The 13,975-nt window shown below is 42.5% G+C and overlaps 1 long non-coding RNA gene across 1 annotated transcript; it reads left to right on the forward strand.

Annotated features, from left to right (window-relative positions):
- The first annotated feature begins 191 nt into the window (after positions 1-191).
- Positions 192-3,098, forward strand: LOC134124402 (uncharacterized). The gene is made up of 2 exons (XR_009955847.1): positions 192-1,896; positions 1,987-3,098. It is a non-coding gene; the product is annotated as an uncharacterized LOC134124402 (long non-coding RNA).
- The last annotated feature ends 10,877 nt before the right edge of the window (positions 3,099-13,975 follow it).

Genomic DNA, 13,975 nt, shown 5'->3' on the forward strand with positions numbered 1-13,975 from the left:
TCCGATTCTTACGAAATCTTCGGCAAAATGATCGTTGGCTCGATGCGATCAAAAGTTATTGAAAGAATGTTGATATCTCATTTTTCAATAAAGTTATGGACCAATAAAGTTTGTAGGTTTGTGTCCTGAAAATTCAAAGGCCTATAACTTCTTTTTTTTCTAACCATCATTTTCACCAAATTTTGAGGACATGTTCACATTGAGTCCTAGAACATCCCCAAATTTTCCCAGAATATTTGAACATTAGGGGGCGCTGTAGTGATTCTGTGTATTTTTGGCCATTTCCTTCAATTTTTGCATTTACAAACGAACGAACTCCTCCGAGAGTTTAAATCCGATCCATTTAAAAATCTGGCAACTGGTTCCTGACACCCTTGGGGTCAAAAGTTATTAAAATCAAGAGTTTTCATAAAACTACCTGGGCGTGAGCGTGCGTGCAGTTTGGACAATTTTGGAAGATTTTTTTCCAGAACGGAAAATGGTATAACTCCAAGGAACATTGATATTTCTGGCTAGAAATGTATATTCATGATGCTTGTCTAGGCCTTTAAGTAATGCCATGCAGTGATTTTCGAAAAAGTATAGCGCCACCTATTGGCTTAGGTCAATGCAAAGTTTCTACATTTACATGTCCATTTCCTAGCCCTTTAATGTGATCAACTTCAAATCTGGGAATATAAGACGTAAGACGGTGACGATGGCTCACAGTGAGAATTGGGAGTTTTGGACCAACTTTGTTGCTGTGACGACGTCATCTTTGCATGAAAGTTCAAGCACATCTTCTGAGCCTCGGCACACTCCAAAACTCTTGAAAACCTCTGTGAGTATCCTATTTGATGACCTTTACAGACCTGATGTGGAGTTTTGGATCAAAAGTGAAGAATTGACTCCATTGCGCCCCCTGGAAGATTTTGACGAAGCGGCGCCGCCATCCTGTTTAATCTACAAGTCTGCTGATTTTTTACCATATGTATTAAAGGGAGACTTAAAAAAGTCTCTGAGGAATTTTCTCTAAAACAAACAGGAAGGCAGTTATAATTTTTTTAGTCTGACAATTCCCGGTATTTTTGCAGGGGAGTGACGAATCCTATATCAGTGACATTTCGACTTCTCAAACCCATCAGAAAACATAGCTCTTTCGTTAAGCGTTCGCCCCCCGATGCTATGGTCGTGAGATCGAGTCCCGACGAAATCATACTTTTTTTTTTTTGTTTCTGCTTTTTTTAAACGCGTGTCCGGCTGATCTAACGGACAAAATGATTCAGGTAACTCTCCTTGCTGAGGTTAAATAACTGTACACGTTAGAGCAGCTGTGTCACACTCGTTTCAGCCACATACGGCTGCTGGGCACAGATGCCGTATGTGGAGCTGCTGGGAGACGTCAGTGAGCTGGCGTTTGCAGTCGGGTGGCGGACTGCTCTGGACGTTCTGCAGTTTGACACATCTAACCTAGACATATAACACGGACAGTTCAATCTAAATACATCTGGATTTAAATAGACGTATTCTGCAACATACGGGTGGAGATGCAAACACGTTTTGTGATGTTACTAGATGTTCCGGGTTACTGTTAATTTAAAGAACTTCATCACCCAGCGTTCCCTAGTCTGTGTTGAAGGACATGCGCAGAGCAGCGCGCGGCAGACCCCGGGGGTAGCATTACAGTGGACTGTGCTAGTTTAGCAAAGTATAGCTCGTGGAGTGCTAGGCGGGGTCTCCTCGCTAGCTAGTGAAGTGTTTAGCTAACTTTAGAAACGTTATTAGCTCGTCACCAACGCCGAAGGCTTCACCGCGAACGCAAACGGCAGCCAGCCGCCTTGCCTCTACAGCCAGTGATGTGCCCGGAGCTCAACGGCTTTCTCCCCCCTCTCTCTCCCACGCCACTAACAGACGTTTGTGAGTATTGGCCACAAGTGCCACAAGTGACGCCACCTTGTCCACCCACAGCAACGGGGCCAGCAAGTGTGACTCCTTTTTTTTTAACAGAACGGGCAGAACCGTGAGCTGCGAGTGGACATAATACTGAGGACGCAGTGTGAACAACATTGGACATTATTGTATACAAGGATCTCTTCGTTATGGGTAGTCTTGAATGATGTTATTTCATGTTTTCCTGCATTCAGTTAAGAGCAACAGTGTTAAGCTTGGCCTGTCGTTTGCCGCATCCATGGCTCTATGTTGCTAATGACTGTCACACACATTGGAATGCATGGATGTTGTTACGGGGGATTTATCTGTTGTGTTCTGGTTAATGAGTTAGAATAACTCTCAATTGAGCAGGACCGGTGTGCCCCTGTTAAAGCTTTAACTTAATGTATTTCTGTTCAAAGTAAGCTCTATTCAGGTTATGGACTTTAATAACACTCCTCATGTAACTTTACATGTCTTTAATGAATACAGGATGTAATATTTGTTCAGTATGCAGGGGCAGTATATTTCATTTGTCATGTTGTACATATTTTGTTTTTTTACATGAGAATATGCTTCGGTACATGCTGAGTTAATGAATATACATTCTAAAGTGCAATGTTCATATGTGAATAAGAGTTGTATACGTTTTATGATAGTCAATATGGTGTGGAAATGTCTCATGTAGTTGGTCAATTGGAACTATATTAGGCAGTAATAACAGCTATGGTTTTTATCTTAAAACAAAAAAGGATAACTCTGTTGGACAACTACTCAATTGTCTTGACGACATATAGGCCTGGATGGCTTGGAACTTTTTTAATTTTAATGACTTGGGTCAATGCAAAGTTTCTACATGGCTTAACTGATTCAAACTGAACTTACCAATATATTAAGCCCTGGAGGAAGAGCGTATCTTAGTCAATGTATTATTAATTATTTCATTCAGCAAAGCTCTCTTCAGGAAGACAGCCACGTCGTCATCCAGCGGGTTTGGTTAAAAAGTTAACATATCTTGATGGAGCAAAAGAGGTGGGGTTAGCTGTCGTCCTTGTACCTCGACTAAACCAAGGTGTGAATTAACCTTGATTGAGACTGCGTCTATAAGATATACAGGACAAGAAAAATGCACTGGATGTAAACTGTACGCGTGTTGAATCAATTATACGGACGCAAACTGGAGAACGAGACGAGCGTTTGCTGTGATTCTTGCGCTTCAGACTCTACCTTTATTTTACAGGAATGCATCTTTTTGTTATCGTGGTCATCGTGCCCGAGACCCGTAACGATTACTCCGCAGGTCTTTTGCAGCGGGGCAACAGCCCGGCGTCGGTGGATTCCGTTCGCGAGGCCGCAGATTCAGGTTTGAATGGCAGCCCCGAGAGTGATTTGTTTAGTCTCTTTAGTCTTTTTTGACCCGCGAGCCCGGCCGACCGCCGCCCCACCCCAACGTGCGAGAATAGGCGAAGGCCCGTTCATCGCTGCTTGCAGCTTTAATTGAACTTGTTACGTGCCCCGGCCTGCTTGTGGGAGGGGGTGTGTGTGTATGTTTTGATTTGTGTTCCCACAGGTGTTCTGACACACCCACCATGCAATAATCTCCACTGCCAGCTCCCACCTGCAGCCACTAATCACCCTCACCCACAGCCAATCAATTGCAGGATGCCGCGGCTTAAAAAGAGGTCGGGAGAGACAAGATGCAGAGCTGTCGGAGAGAGAGCGGAAGAACTTTCATGAGAAAACTAACTTTTGGGAACGAACTATTGTTTTGAGCAGAGCTGTGTTCAAGTGACATTTCTTTTGTTTTGTGTACGTATGTATTTGGTGATTTGAACTGGTGAAGGCTAAGTTAAGAGGAGGGCGTAACAGAACTACAGGGCCTAAGTGATGATCAGAATTCCCCATCAATGTCTTCCCTCTAAAATACTTGCTAATTAGTTCAATGTGTTACTGGGTAAACTCTCAGATGCTCCCCCCTGGTCTTCTCTCAAAGGCTCCTTTTTAATCAGATTAGTTGCATGTGTTTGGTGTGTTGTCATAACTTCCAATGAGCGTTCAAGGGGATACAACTTTAGTTCTTACTGTCCAATAAATATGCACATTAAGGTGTTAACTCCTCAATTTATTACACAATTCACTTAACCTCTGATGTGTTTTGGTGTTTGAATCTTTATTGCTCAAAGAACCGTTGACACATCCATCCAGATATCTTTGTTATTATCTGGATCCCCTGAATGAAAGTCTCAGGCACAAGGCATGGAGCAAAACCATTTTTCATTTTCTTTCTCAATTACTCTCTTAGCTGCTAAAGAGGCAACGAGTAAGTTAATAAAAATGGTAGCATTTAATGTATATTAACTCTCCGCAGATGTTTGTTGATGTCTATAATTGCTTGTTTTAGACCTGAGGCAAACACTGGAATTAGTTGGTTTCCTTGATGGTGCTGGGTCATAGCCATAATTCCCAATCGAATCTCCCAAATTTTTTTTATTTCTGGGGGGAAAAAAGCTATCCCTCCCTGCATACAGTGCAGCAATTTGGCCAGCCTCCATTCCTGGTCTCTATCCAGGTTGAAAATCAACAGTGCTTTTTATTACAAAACATAACCCTGAAATAAATAAATAAATATATATATATAACTTGAATTCATGACATTGTTCATGTAACAGGGTGTATTTGGTGCCTTAGGTTTTTAATTACCCGACTTTAAGCCTTCTCTTGATCTTAATATTAATGTCAGTAGATATAAATGGGGAGAACGTCTCTGCGGTTAAAACAGCATTCCTTCTTAATTCTTATGTTTATCACTCATTATTCTGTATCACAGATGATCACGAGAGAGAGAGGGTAAGTGTGTGTGTGGCTTAATTTGTAATATTACTATTTAGTTATTTAACATAACTAGTCAACGTCAGGCACTGAGTGCGTGAAGAGAGCCAGCAGACGGTAAAAAAACAAACTCTGAGAGGGAGAGAGAGAGAGTAGGTTAGTGCATGAAGTAAAAAAAAAAACAACTGGTAAGAGCCGACTGAAAAAAAAATCTCCGACAGGCAGAGACGCAACGCGAGTCGCATTCTTAAGCACCCTGTCTTAACAAGCCCCACGTTTAACCTGAACTCTACTAGTTAAGAACAAACCGAAGTAAAAAAAATAAACCTGAAGCCGAATAAATCCTTTAAATTTACCAGCGAACCTGCTGACTGAGGGAGGGAGAGAGGAGTTCTGTGTATGAGTGAGCCGAGCGGGACACAGCAACACAAACAGTGTGTGTGTAGGGGAGGGACGCAGTGACTACCAGCCAATCACAGAACGCAGACACAGACAGCTACCCAATGAGGACTTTTATTCAATCCGAGCACGGATATTGACTCGTATAATACTCGTACTCGGCAAAAGTGCTTTATCCGTACCGGATACTCGTTTCAGCCGAGTATCCGGCTCAACTCTAGTAAAGACGCTGTGGGAACTGTATACCCACTCATCATATGAGCAAGTGACCGTGGTGTGAAGTTTTAAGACGCACACTCAGACGAGAGCACCTGTGCTCAAGGCGAGGGTAAGGTGCCCGACAGGAGGGCTTCTGCAGCCGCCATACCCCAGGTAGAATGGGCCCGGACAGCCGAGATGCAGGCTGGCCCGCCGATTCATACGCAAGTGTGATGGCCTCAACCATTCACTTGCTGCGGCTCTGTTATTACGCCTGGTCCGACGTCAAGAACGGAGGAGACAGGGTGCCACAAAGGAAGAGAGATGCCCAGAGGCAGACGGGATGACCTGTGGGAAACATAGCAGGAACTCCAGTACTGAACCGACCGGGCAGTTAGCTGGGTCCGCAGTTGTTCCTACAGCAGGTGGCACCATCTACCTGCATACGCCCTCCTAGTGGCGGGGCTCTGGAGTAGGAGGTGGTCTCTACGACCTCAGTCGAGAGACCGGACCTTGAAGGGCGGGCCCCCTCAAGGACCACGCCCATAGCTTCCAAAGCTCAGGGCGGGGGTGGACTATGGACCCTGATGCCTGAGACAGCAGGTCCGGCCTGTTTGGGATCTCCACCGGGGGGCCTGCGAGGAGCAGACAATGAGTTGTCTCTGCGGAGGCAAATAAATCCACATCGGCACGTGCCTCCGACGCTGGAAACGAGCGCCTGGATCCTGAGGTGAAGGGCCGGGAAAAGGCCTTAGCTGTCCCGGAATCCTCTGCGAGAACCATTTGTGATCCCCAGGAAGACATCCGGCGCTCTGCCTCGGCACGAGCTGGACCGGAGCCGCGGGGAGCACGCCTCATCGAGCCGTCCGCGTTGAAGGGACGTCTCGACGGGAGACGCGAGATTGCCACGACAGGTGCTCACAATCTGTACAGGGCTAGCTGAGCGTGCTCCACGCCTAAGCAGACAACACACAGGTCGTGTAAGTCGCTGCCCATAATAAAACGGGTGCAAGGGGGAATACATTGGACAAACCGCTCAGCCATTACTAAGTGGGAAAACTTCCCTACCGCACTAGATGAAGGCACAGAGATGAATGGTCCTGCCCTTCGGGTCCCTTTATATCGCCCTGGTCCGGCGTCCCCCGCCTATGACGTACCAGCTCGCCATTGGTTAGATTTCACACGTGCTTCATGACGCGGTCACTCAGGGGCGTTCCCACAGCGTCTTTACGCAGCTCGAGTTCCCTGAGAGGGAACTCCACAAGAGGAAAACATGTGCCAACAAGTCCCAGTCCCTTGGCTTGCAGAATGAGTTTACTTGTTTTTCCCTCAGGTTCTCTTTTTTTTGTTGGATTTTGACCCAAACTTTCCAAAATTCTTCACTAAAACCAATAAAAATCCAGGTTGTTCTATTTACAGGACTGATGTCACGAGGCATTAATATGAGCAATTACAGTTACAGCATGTTCTTTGACTCACACAAAGACAGGTTGTGTTTCCCACTAACCTTTGTACAGACCAACAGTCTCTTGTTCCATCTCCACCACCGTGCTCCTTTAATGACGTTCTGATGAAGTGGATCCCACCAGAGACCAAGGACATTATTAAGGGTGAGATGTCGTCTTCACAACAGCATTCATTTTACCTCCATTTTAACAGATCAATGTGGCAGGTATGATATATCTTTTGTTATTCAATGAAGGATCTAGACTGACTGCACCTCCATGTGTTTCCTACAGATATAAGTACAACCACACGGTACTTGTCTCCTTTTAACTAAGACAGTGGGGAGACACCGCCTGTGATCCAGCAGAAAAATAACCTGGGTTTGGTAGTACAGGGGAAGGAAAGGTGCAACAGAAAAAGGATTGTTTTTTTAAAAGGAACTGATCCTTTGTAGTGACACATGGAACACTATGTTTCACAGAAAAATGCAAATTGCTATCAACAGGAACACAATGTAACAGTATCAAACGCTCTTGACAATGAGAAGTCACACAAGACATGTCCTAATGAGCGGAAATAAAAAAAAAGAACCTCAGACATTTTAATCTTTTAAAACCCCGGCAGGCGGTACATTGTTAGACAAACTGCTTGTCAGTATGCTTGTCCCTCTGCACTCCGTTACTTCTTTTACAGGCTTTATTTAGTAATTTAAAGCCCCTGCCCCTGTCTTTGAAGGTTCATCACATGGGAGCTGTTGTCCCATGCATCCCATTCTCTACATGCACAGCAGTGTGTTTTGTGGGATCTGTGTGTGTCTTCTTGTATTTACTTTTTAGCTTGTAGAATAGATGTCCGCTTGTAGGACAGATGGCGTGACCGGATCGGTCCTTATAAGGCAGACAATGTGAATGGTGGAAGAGAGAACACAAGAAAAATGAAGATAAAATATTATCTGAGATAAAACACCTGCGACCGAAGGGAGAGCCAGTTTGAACCCATTTTCAGGGCAAGGCCGAAGGCTGCAGGAGAGAGTACCAGACACTCATTGTTCGGGGAAGGCATTTGTTACAGAAGGATGAACTGGGTTGAACCAACGTTCAAGGGCACCAGAGGGATTAAAACTGGTCAGTGTCAGAAGGCAGGCGGACTTTGGAAGGGATTTGCTTGCGATGCGTATTTCATTGTCTCCAGATATATCTGCGGAGAATTGCTCATGTACAACTTTTTCTCTTCTAAATAAATGTTAAACTTTTTAACTAATTTCCTGTAGTGGATTCTTCTATCAACCAACTCGGGTGGATAAGGAATGTCCTAACAGTTTCATAGCTAATCTTAAATATGAAAGACAGTCACATTTCTTTAACACTACATGTCATCATTCAACCATTCATACAGTGATGACATGAAAAAAGCTCTCTCAATCTTCAAGTACCGTCTCAGTCTCGCCGATCTAAGGTAGCTGACTGCAGCTAGCGACGGTTGGAAACACTGGAAAACCGGAAGTAAACAAAGTTGCGTTAACTGCGTTTATAGTATGTTATCACATAAATCTCTGTCACATTCCAGATAGCATTCGATTCATCGCACCATCAAAGGGGAGACCTGATTTGGATCCGCACATCAAGTGCGCACCTTTTTTTTAAAATTAAGATACAAGCGACAGGCCGCTTACATTTAGGAGCCACGCAACTTCAAAAGTTTTGAATGCGATCAACCTCAAGGCAAGCCTTTGTTAGCTCTTTTCATTTCCTAAATTGGTTTAAAAGCATGATTTTAAGAGTGGCATTTTCAAAACATGGTATATTCTTTTTTGATCATAGCAAAAAGATTTAAAGGGGACACATTGTTCATTGTTCCATCAAATGTATCAAACCCCTGTTTTCCGATACTACTGAACGTAGTGTGCGTTTTTTAAACATATTTTTGCTGTTTTCTTCCTTGTCGGCATTGTGCTGTGCTGACGGGGGATGGTAAAGTCGCATGCAGATCAGCTACAGCTATGGTCTGTGTAGGTAAAGCTAAGCCTGACATTGACTCTAAGAACTTTGTGTAAACTTGTCTAGAACAAACCCATTTCTGTTTAATCATATTTTTACAGTATGCCTCTGTTTTCAAGCACTAGATCAGAGGTCACTAACTGGCAGCCCGCGGACACAGACCTAAAGTTAAAACAGAGTTGCGATTTAACTTTTTGATCGGCGCAGCTTTAGTAGTCTTTACGGCATTGGCTTACAGCCCATCATTCTAGGTAAGCCATCCCCCATGTGATACAATCAAGTCTTTGCCTTCCAGGCAGGACAATATCATCTCAGCAGTGCAGAAAGAGAGAGATTGCGGCAAATTTTAAAATAAGAGACTAGTGAGACGGAAAAAGTGGCACAGCAAAAGTAGGACATTTCATCCAAAATGGACACTCATTTCTGTTAATAATTCCCACTGGGAGCATTAAACCATTGTGTTTCATATGCTCAGAACACGTTGAAACGCCATTATGAGAGACAATGAGCACCTCCACGTGAGGAGAACGGCCCTAATGCAGCTTTATTATTTATAATTGTCTTAGTGTCACGTACGGCTGGCTGGTGCAGGTAGGCGCAGGGAGGACACAGAGTTTCCAATTGCTCTTTAATAAAACGAGGATTGCGACTGACGTGCACCAATAACGAACAATGACGCGACTGGTTAGAGCTGACTGAAAAAAAAAACTCCGACAGACAGACGCAATGCGAGTCGCACTCTAACAAGCCCCACGTTTACCTGAACTCTACTAGTTAAGAACAACAAACCGAAGTAAAAAAAAATAAAGGCGAAGAAATCGTTTAAATTTATCGGGAAAGACCCGCGAACCTGGTGACTGAGGGAGGGAGAGAGGAGTTCTGTGTGTGAGTGAGCCGAGCGGGACACAGCAACACAAACAGTATGTGTGTAGGGGAGGGGCGCTGTGACTACCAGCCAATCACAGAACGCAGACACAATGAGGACTTTTATTCAATCCGAGCACAGATATTGACTCGTATTACTCGTATAATACTCGTACTCGGCAAAAGTGCTTTATCCGTACCGGATACGTACATTAATAAACAAATCATTTTTGCATTCCATGTTTCAAAATTAGATTAGCAATGACTTAGTGTCTTTAGGCCATAACACATGATGAGAGGCTGCTTAATTCACATTTGATAGTTCATATTTCGCAGTGGCTGATAGAAATGTCAAATTAAAATAATGTATGCCAAAAACGGTTAATGCCAGTTTGCATGGCCTGCTCATGACATCCAATCAACAAAAACAAAGAATAATTAGATGAAATTAATTGTAATGTTTGTAATGCAATTTAACAGAAAAAATTCAGTTTCATAGCACAACAATGAGTTGATGGAGTCTGGAAAACCAGACAAGAGAACCAGCACAGGAGCAAAGTAATATACTGCTGTGGACGCTATTTAGAATCCCATGAGTTTGATGGTTTAGAGATGATAATTTAGTTATTTGTTACGTGACAATAAATATTGTCTAAGAGTTTTTGAATCATACTGAATTCATTTGGTTTGTTAGTTGTGTATTGATTATATGCAGATGTTGATGCAACACAAAATAGACACATTTTGATGATCTGGATGTTTTGGAAATTTTCTCTAATTGGACTTTTTTGTTGAATACCACTGGTTTAGACCATAGGTGTCAGACTCAAGCCCTGCAACTGGTGGGACCCGTTCGCATGGGAAAATTAAAAAAAAAAAAATGTCATCCTGTGATCTTATTTTGAAGGGACTTTTTGTAATGCAGCGGAGTTTCGTCTTTTTTTCCGGCTCGTCCGTCCATGTTTTCCGTCAGCGCTGCAATTAGTACGCAGAAGCACCCCCCCCCCGTTGACCGATCGAATTGGGTCGCGGCTTGTCATTGAGGGGTAAAGTTGGGTCTCGGAGCCAGACAAGTTGAGAACCACTGATCTAGTTGATAGTGAAGGCAGTACCAGTAGATCGCCTGTCAACAATTTTTTTTTTTAAATCATGTCGTGCGGGAGCTGACTAAATCTAATGCTAGGGTTATTGCATCAGGTAATTCTCATGCGTTAACCCAGGTTCTCCTTTCTTTGACAACTTTGTGCTTGAGGGGTACTGACAGCCTTGACCTAGATTAGACCCCTCAAATGTTAGGCTCTACTGGATTTGTCTCTCCCAAAGGAGCGATTTGGGAAAAAGCTTTCAGTTCCAGGCTAGCGTGCCACAAATGGTAAAGAGGGGTACATGAGCTAATGAAGTAAGAACTGACTGAGAGCAGCATTGGCTTAATTTTATTGGGTTCTGTTTCCACTTTTTAACATGCCATCTTAGACCTTTGTAACCACTCTTGTCTGTTCTCTTCCTGTCTCTCCATTTTGGTTTTCATAATCAATTAGTCTTCATCCACTGCATCCCATTTCTTCATGGTTTTTTGTGTGGTTTTTCTCCTTCCTGCCATTCCTCCGACCCTCCCTGTCATCCCACATATATGTCTACCCCTGTTAATATGGGAACTGAAAAGAGCCTGAAGGTGACAATGTGGCAGGCAAATCAAGCTCTCGTTGTTTGCCATCACTCACATCTGTCAAAGACTTTAATATGATTTCATAGGCCATTTGCATTTCATTTATAGCATTCAAAGTTACCATTCTGCCTCCTTTCCCTTGGTGATGTTGACTGACTAGTGAAAGTCATCCTGAAAAAGAGAAAAGAACAACTGCGAAGTTGCCACTTTAAGCCATGACATGTAAGAAACATTGAAGTTACAAACGTTCAAACAACAAGCTTCACACAGCCTGGGTCTAGAAGCAAAAATAATTGCTTATACTATATATGAAGACTCCACGAAAAAACGCATTTGTTCAAATAAAGTGCTCCAAAGTGCTTTTCTGTTTTACATTTTGAATTTGACAGTCTCAACACATTTTATCAATTGAACAGTTTTATATAATGTAAATACTCCACTCTCCCACTTTTTTGCTCAGTGGGAGAATTGTACAGGATTTTAAACCTGGGCGGAAATGTAGTCTGGGCCATTTTCATACTCACTTGGAGGTGCTCATTGTGCCTCATAATGGCGGTTTAACAGTTTCTGAGCCACAAATGTTTAGTGCTTCCAGTGGGAGGTATGAACGGAAACAAGTCCATCCATTCTGTATTAAATGCTCTACTTTCGCAGTCCACTTTTCCTATTCGTTCCTTATTTTTCTCACATCACTATCTCTTTTTCTTCCCTCTGTTCTTTTTTTTGTAATTTGCTGATTTTTCTCTAATCTGTCTGCACGTCTGAGATCATCCTGCCTTGAATGCAAAGACTCAATTCGTCGAGTGGTATCACGTGGGATGGCTTAACTCGTTTGGAATTCTTTAAAGCCACTATCAGAAAATACTTCCACAGCTGCGCCAGTTGAAAAGTGCACCGTCAGGTTTTGAATCACAACCATCTGTTTAATCTTCAGGTCCGGATGGGACAGCTACTGGGTCCAAATCTGAGCCGTCTGCCAATTATTGCCCTTTGTACGTAATCACATTGAAACAATTCAATTCATTTTTCATGTTATATATTCATTTATATAAACAGTATTCCCAATGGTTGGTTCCTCTGATTACCAGGCATTTCAAACCCACTAACAACAACATCAACTGTGAGTCTAGATGCCGGATAGACTTTTTTTCCATAAGACCTGCAATTTGAAATATTTCAGGTACAAATGTAGTTGTGGGTGACTCAGTTGCCATTGCTTGCCAGTGCCACAAGGAGGATCTCGGCCCTGCTGTGAAATGGACCAATTTTGAGTCAACCACCCAGGCGAAAAAAGAATACAACTCTAACCTTTAAAAAAAAAAAAAACTGCCTGCTAAAATACTACATATCCAAATTTTGAGCTTGAGGACAAAGCCAAAAAACATCTATTGTGCTATTACACTTAATAGATACTTTGGAGAAGATTTTTTGGATTACAATGTCAAATTGGGGTAGAGTAGAGCCTAATTTTATTACACGCACACACACGCAAAGGCCTGCCTATAACTAAGTTATTGCTACATTTTTTAATTAGGGCACCCCTATGACTTGAAGCCTCACCAGCTAACTTATATTGACCTACAGTGGACCTGACATTTTTACCTTTACCTTTTATTTTATTATTTTAATCATTTCTGATCAAGACTACAATAATGAATATTAACTAATTGTGCAATTGACATTTTTGAGTAAGGTATGTAGAGTGTTGTGCTGAATTAGAAAGGACACATGAGAGTATTAAAATCAATGCATTGTGCCCTCTGCAGCACATTGAACTGGAAAGGGTCTGTGATATGCTGAGCTTGGTTCAACCATCGACAATCCCACATTTTTCTTTGTGTATATTTTCTGCAATGTCTGCAAATTAAGGGTTTCCAACAGATGTTTGTCATCGACATGTTGAAATAGTAATAGCAACTTGTAAATTTATTTGAGGCTCATGAAATTGTGGCACCATCCCTGCTGAGGACACGGTGCTGTTCGTTCTTGAAGCGCGAGAGGATGAGAACAAGTTGAGAGACAATATATTGTGACAGACCAGAAGCCGCCAGGGGCCTCTGTTTGTTTACAGTTGTATATTAATGTTTTAGATTGAATACGGCAATCATTTATTGAATTTCAAAAGATGATTTTATAGTATCATCCCATCTGAGGACAGGAGGTTTGAGCCGACGCGAGGGCAGCAGAAGGGACAGTTATTGTGTGTAACCTGATAAATGTGCACGTCAGGTGAACGCGGTCTTCGTAGGGGAGTTGATGGAAAAAATGCCTTCAGCCAAAACTCTGTCATAGCGCGTATTCAACATCATTGCTCTCATGGAGAAAATGGTTCATTCAAGCATACTGGGTCACTTCAGATTTATTTTATTTTATTTATAAGTAGGGAAAGTATATCTGAGGGAACACACGAGCAAACAGTGACATTATCAAAAACTGTATAAATGTTCATTTTAAATCTTTTAACCTTCAAAATGTTACAGGTCTCAGGATGAGAGAGCCTGATGATAGACTTGTCCCTGAGACGAATTGAGAAAAGTAGAAATGAATGACACAAGCAGACTACTATTATGGATTAAATCCGTATTTTTGGTCAACAATATATATATTGCAGTCAACTGAATTAGCATATGAAACCTAACATCACATAACAAAACATAATGAATTGATT

Source organism: Pungitius pungitius, chromosome 2 (genome assembly GCF_949316345.1).
Source record: "Pungitius pungitius chromosome 2, fPunPun2.1, whole genome shotgun sequence".
NCBI lineage: Eukaryota > Metazoa > Chordata > Actinopteri > Perciformes > Gasterosteidae > Pungitius > Pungitius pungitius.